This window comes from Tamandua tetradactyla, chromosome 15, assembly GCF_023851605.1.
Source record: "Tamandua tetradactyla isolate mTamTet1 chromosome 15, mTamTet1.pri, whole genome shotgun sequence".
Classification (NCBI taxonomy): Eukaryota; Metazoa; Chordata; class Mammalia; order Pilosa; family Myrmecophagidae; genus Tamandua; species Tamandua tetradactyla.
This window is the reverse complement of record NC_135341.1, coordinates 8,797,899-8,804,345: the sequence shown is the minus strand read 5'-3', so window position 1 is coordinate 8,804,345 and position 6,447 is coordinate 8,797,899. Positions and strand designations below refer to the sequence as shown.

The 6,447-nt window shown below is 34.5% G+C and overlaps 1 pseudogene; it reads left to right on the top strand.

Annotated features, from left to right (window-relative positions):
* Positions 1–274: 274 nt before the first annotated feature.
* On the top strand, positions 275–848 carry LOC143657808 (nascent polypeptide-associated complex subunit alpha pseudogene; annotated as a pseudogene).
* The last annotated feature ends 5,599 nt before the right edge of the window (positions 849–6,447 follow it).

Sequence of the window (6,447 nt, the reverse complement as noted above, 5' to 3'; positions counted from 1 at the left end):
ACCCTGACTGATAAATGAACATTTGTGTAACAGTTTTTTTTTAATGTGAACATATGTTTTCAGTTCTTTTGGGTATAAACCTAGGAGCTGGGTCATGTGGTAATACTGTGTTTAACATTTTGAGGAACTGCCAAACTGTTTTCCACAGCAGCTGTTCCATTTTACCTTTCCTCCAGCAACATATAAGAGTCCCATTTCCTCCACATCCATACGAACACTTGTTAATTTTTTGTTTGTTTAAAGCATAGCCATCTTTCTGCATTCACTGCACAAAATGCCCCATGAAGCCAATGAATTGGTTCCTGCTACAGAGGAGGAGTTACCATAGCCCCAGGTAGGGACGAGGTCCAGAACAGATTTTGACAAGGAGGAATCAATACTAGAACTAGAGGAACAAGTTTCCCTACAGGCAATCACAAAAAAAGACCAAGCTGACAGCAGCAGCTGCAGTCAATGAAGAGGCAGTCATTAAAGCAAAAAGGTCAGAGTGAAAGGAAACCATGGAAGGCTATGTCCAAACTAGGATTTAATGGATTATTGTGGTTACTAGAGTCACTATCCAGAAATCTAAAAATACTGATGTTTACAAGAGACCAACTTCAGATATGTTTTGGGGGCTTTATCTTAGAAAGCACAGCTAGCAGCTCCTGAGAAATTAAAAATGCAAGTGAACCTGTCTTGGATATTGAAGAAAACACAGACGCCAGCAGTCCTAAGGTGAGTGAAGAGGAAGAGGTGATGATGCACATTCTGGTCCTGAAGTTAAGGACATGAAATTCATCATGTCACAAGCCCTGAAGAACAACAGAAATGGTGCTGTAAATGCTACTAGGGAATTGTCAATGTAACCATGTGAAAAGGAGAACTCGTGTTTCAAAAGAGTAACTGCAGTTTGGTTTGAAATCTGCACTGTTTCTATCATGGATAAAGTTGTGGCTTAGTGCTGGGTAAAAGAATGTATTTCCCATCTTAGTGGGTCTGAAATGGTATCTCATTATGGTGTTGATCTTCATTTCCTCAATGACTATTGATATTGGGCAGCTTTTCCTGGGCTTATTGACCATTTGTGTATCTGCTTTGAAATATCTATTTTCTCACTTTAAAACTGGGTTGTCTTTCATCATGGAATTGTAAGGGTTCTTCCTATATCTTAGATAATAGATCCATATCAGATATTTTGTAAATATTTTGTTCCATTCTGAATATTGTTTTTTCAATTATTTATAGTATACTTTGATGTACAAAAGTTATCAATTTGGCTGAAGATCAATAGATCAATGTATCTATTTTTTCTTTGGTTGCTTTCAATTTAGGAGTCATATATAAGAAACCTAATACAAGGAGACAATGATTTATCACTGTGTTTTCTTCTAAGAGTTTTGCAGTTTGAAGTCTTAGACACTTAGATCTTTGATTCATTTTGAGTTATTTTTCTTTATGGTATGAAGTAGGGGTCCAATTTTATTCCTTTGCAGGTGGATAAACAGTTCACAGCACTATTTGTTGAAAAGACCGTTCTTTTCCCCATCCAGTGGTCTTGACAGCTTTGTCAAAATCAATTGATCATAGACATATGGGATTATTTCTGAACTCTCAGTTTTATTCCACTGATCCATATGTCTATCTTTATGCCCATGCTACACTTTCTTAATCACTGTAGCTGTGTAGTAGCTGTGTTGTTTTGGGGGGGAGGGTGGGGTGTAGTGGTGGTTGTACATGAGCCGAAAATCAAACCCTGCCTCCCACATGGAAGAAGAGTATTATGCCACTGAACCACCCATACATATTGGGAAGTGGGAATCCTACAATTTTGTGATTTTCCAAGATGGTTTTAGCTATTGGGAGTTCCTTTCAAATTCTCATGAAATTTTATTCCAATTGCATTTAATTTACAGATCAATTTGGTAGTATTGATAGCTTAATAATATTATGTCTCCCAATCCATGAATAAGGTAAGCCTTTCAATATATTTAGGATTTCATTAATTTCTTACAAAAATAATTTTTAGTTTTTAGTATAGATTTCTTGAACATCCGTGGATAAACTAATTCCTAGATGTTTTATAGTTTTCAGTGCTATTGTAAATGGAATTGCTTCCTTAATTTTATTTTTTGATTGTTCATTTCTAGGGTGCAGGAATACAACTGATTTTAGTATCTTGATCTTGTATCCTACTAGTTCTTAAAACTTGTTTATTAATTCTAATACTGTATTTGTGGATTCTCTAGGGTTTTCTATATATAAGACTATATCATCTGGGAATAGAGACAGTCTTATTTTTCCTTTCCAAAATGGATAACTTTTATTTCTTTTCTTGCTTAATTGACCTGGCTAGCACTTACAATACAATGTAGAATGGATGTGGTAAGCACAAGCATCCTTGTCTTGTTCTTGATCTTAGGGAGAAAGCTTTCAGTCTTTCATCATTTGGTATGTTGTTAGCTGTAGATTTTTTATAGAGTGCATTCATCAGATTGTTAGCTGTAGTTTTTTATAGATTGCATTCGTCAGATTTATAATTTCCATTATATTCTTTTTGCTCAGAGTTTTTATCATGAACAAGTATTTGCTTTTATCAAATTCTTTTTTTGTCTTCTTTGAGATGAGGATTTGCTTTTTCCTCTTTTATTCTATTAATATTTTATATTACATTGATTAATTTTGACTGTTTAACCAACTTTGCATTTCTAGAAAAAATCCCACTTGATCATGGTGTATAATCTTTTAAACATGTTGCTGAATTCAGTGTGTTTATATTACACAGATTTTTTGCATCTTTATTTATAAGAGATATCATTCTGTAGTTTTCTTTTCTTTCGTTTTCTTTTACTGGCTTTGGTAGCAAGATAATAATGACTATAAAATGAGTTTGAAAGTGGTCCCTCCTCTTCTATTTTTCTGGGAAAGTATGAAAAAGTTTGTATTAATAATGTAAATTTTTGATAGAATTCACCAGTGAAACCACCTAGTCTTGGCCTTTACATTTTGATTTTTAAAAATTACTGACTCAGTTTCTTTACTTCTTATAGGGTCTGTTCAGATTTTCCATTTGTTTGTGTCAATTTTGGTAGTTTTTATGTTTCTAAGAACTTGTCCGTAACATCTAAGTTACCTAATTTGTTGGCATACAACTGTTCATGGGACTTTCTTATAATCCTTTTTATTTCTGAGATTTAATGTTCCCACTTTCATTCCTGATTTTAGTCATTCCAGTTTCTTCTCTTTTATATGTTCCTGGTCAATGTAGCTTATTACTGAATTTGTTGATGTTTTCCAAGAGATAGCTTTAGTTTTGTTGATTTGTTTGTTGTCCATATTTTTCCTTTAGCTCTTTGAACATATTTAGGACCATTTTTTAAAGTCTTTTTTGTTATGTTCTGGGTCTGGTATCCTTGGTGTTTTCTAATGTTTCAATGTTCTACCTTGTATGAACCATCATTTCTTCTTTCTTTATATGTTTTATAAACTTTTTTTTTTTTTTAGCAATCTGGACGTTTTACTACTTTACTATATCTCTGGAGTTTAGATTCTGAGGCATCTGTTCCTTAAGGTTGTATCCTGCTAGTATTATGACAGATTTCCTTGAATGCCAGGAGTTGACCAAAAAGGCAGGGAGGGAGGGGGCAAAAACACCTTTCCTAGTCTTTGCATATTGGCTTGTGTGAGAGCTCTGCGTCAGAGCTTAGTTGTCCTAATAATGAGTTTAGAGAACAGCCAGTAGCAAAAGTATAGGTTTGCTTTTCTATTTTCTGCACATGCATCTTGTCCTGGACAATGTGGTCTTAGGAATTCCCCATTTTTGTGGATATGAATGTCCTCATTCTCCAAGAAAACAGAATTTCCTCATAATCCCAGGTGCTACACTCTATATCCCACAAATGGCATTTCTTAGCTGCAGGCAACTGTAATTTTACTTTTCTCCTATAGTATTCTTTGGTAGATCTCTTTTAAGTTGTCTCTAGGAACCAGGAAACCTTGGGATGGTAAGCCTGTGACATGTATCCTGGCTCAGTCCTTCAGGCTTCTACCAGACAGTTTGGCACAGGTAGACATGCACCTAATGCATGCACTAAGGCTCCTCTGCTCCTCCAGACCTGGGAACAGGGACCCACACTGAAAGTACATGGCAGATCCACAATGATCCATTAAAGGAATGGAGGAGGGGCCAGCAAAGGTACCATGAGATTCTCCTTCTACTTTTAAGTTACCTTATTCTTGGTTTGGCATTTTCCCTGTTACTACAACAATTTAATTATATTCCAAAGCTATGAGAAAGATGACTATGCCAGCACTTGCTGGTTGCTCAAAGCTTCTGTGGTAGATGGAGCCCTGGAATGTCTCATTCTGACATGTTGATTGGGGTGGGGTCTCCAGTGGTATAGCTTCTGTCCTTTCTTAGTTGAGAAATGAAGGCTGTAAATGATTAAAATTACCTTTCCACAGCTGAGAGAAGGCTCTTATAAAACTTTTTCCCCTGGAGAGGATACCTTTATTATGTTGGATGCTGAATGGATTTCATAGTGATTATTCTTTCCTCACAATTTTACATAGCTGTGAAAAGAGACCTTCACCATTAGAATCTTGTGGAGTTCCTGAATGTAAAGCCCCTTGAAGTGTTAGGGCTCTCCTAAGAGTGTGGCCCCAGGAGTTTCTCCCTCTCAAGATGCACACCTACTCTCTACCACTTTTTTAAAATTGCCATTTAATCATTCCTACTAGTTTATGACTTTTTCTAGAAGTAAATAGATCTTATCTGTGACTCTCTTTATTCTTCCTTTCCCTTAAGATATAGGACTGGTGCTTTGCCCTGCAAACTGATTTCTCTTTTAGTTCCTAGAGAAGTCATTGACTTTCAGTTTGTTCAGCTTTCTTTTTGGTGTGGCAAGACTGACAAGTTATTTACATATTGAAACTGAAAATGGAAATGTGTACATTTACTTTTTAATTTTTTTTTCTGCATTTTAATTTGCAGGTTACTCTCACTTTATTTTCAAGTTTACTGATCTTTTCTTCTACAGTATCTAATTTGATATTAAGCCAGGCTATGAATTTTCAATATATATAAGCTCTAAAATTCCATGTATTTCATTTATTTCTTGTTTTTGTGACTGTTTCGCTTTAAATTCTTGAACATATTTATAGTAATTATAATTACAGTTTTAGAATCCTTCTAGGCTAAATCCATCACCTCTGTCATTTCAAGGTTTATTTTGACTGATTTCCCTCCTGATCATAGGCCACAGGTGCTACTCTTTTCCATGTCTACTTTAGAAGTTTTTTAGTTGGGCAGTTAAGGTATTTACAGATGAACTATTTTTTTTTTTTACTTCTTAAATGCCTTCTTTTTAAGCTTTATCAGAGCATGTCTAATTACCTTAAGCCTTCAGTATTAAGGTGTGACTCTTTTGGTGTCTCTGATGATTGCTTCAATGTTCAACAAGGTTTTGCTACTCTGGCAGGACAAAATTAGAATGTCTTCAGTAATGTGTGAACTCTGGGATGTTCACCTTTTAGATCTTCATCTGATTTTAGTTTAGTTTAGTTTTATATGAGGAAGTCCTTCCCTTTGAAAGTCACCATTAGTGTTCAGCCAGACTCAAGAAACTTTCCATGCAGATTTTGAAGCTCTTTATCTCCATCATTCACTCCCATCCAGTATTCTCTCCTACAAATTATAGGTATTTTAGGATCCCAAAACTCTAATCTGCCTTTCCTCAATTTATAGAGATTTATTCCCTTCCTGGCTTCCTCCTTCTGTCATTTCCTTAAAATTAGTTCCAGGTTGAAAGTTGTGGCAATTATAAAGTGCACCATTTCTTCCATTCTTTCTGGGGTAATAGTCCTGCAGTACTTCCTGTCCAACTGTATAAAAACAATTGTTAACTACACCTGATGAAATTTTCTAATTGTTTATGGTCTAAGGCAAGTTTCAGACAAGTTATTCCTTTGTAGTCATAAGTGAAAATTCTGAATCATGTTTTCATGCCATTGAATTTCCACAATATAAATCACCATAAATTATTGGGCACTATGTAATCTCAGACTAACCCTAACTTTATGGAAATTTATTGAATAAGTTCTAAGAATCTTTAATATACCTTTTCCTCAGTTAATTTTATTTTTAAAAGTTATTTCTTGATTTTATGGAATTTAGAATTCTGTGAACATTCATATAATAACAATTTTAAATTCTATTATATATACCAACATATAATGTGCAGATTCTATCTCCAAAGTTTCTCAACATACATTCATAATTAATATAGATTGAAATTAACAGAAATAATAATAACCTCAACTAATATTTATGGAGCCCTAATTATATGCCAGGCACTGAGTTACATGCTTTACATAGTTTATTTCATTTAATCCCAAAAGTATCTAAATTTTTATTATACTGATTTTATTTATGAGAAAGCCGATGAGACAGGTATATCCCTGTACATA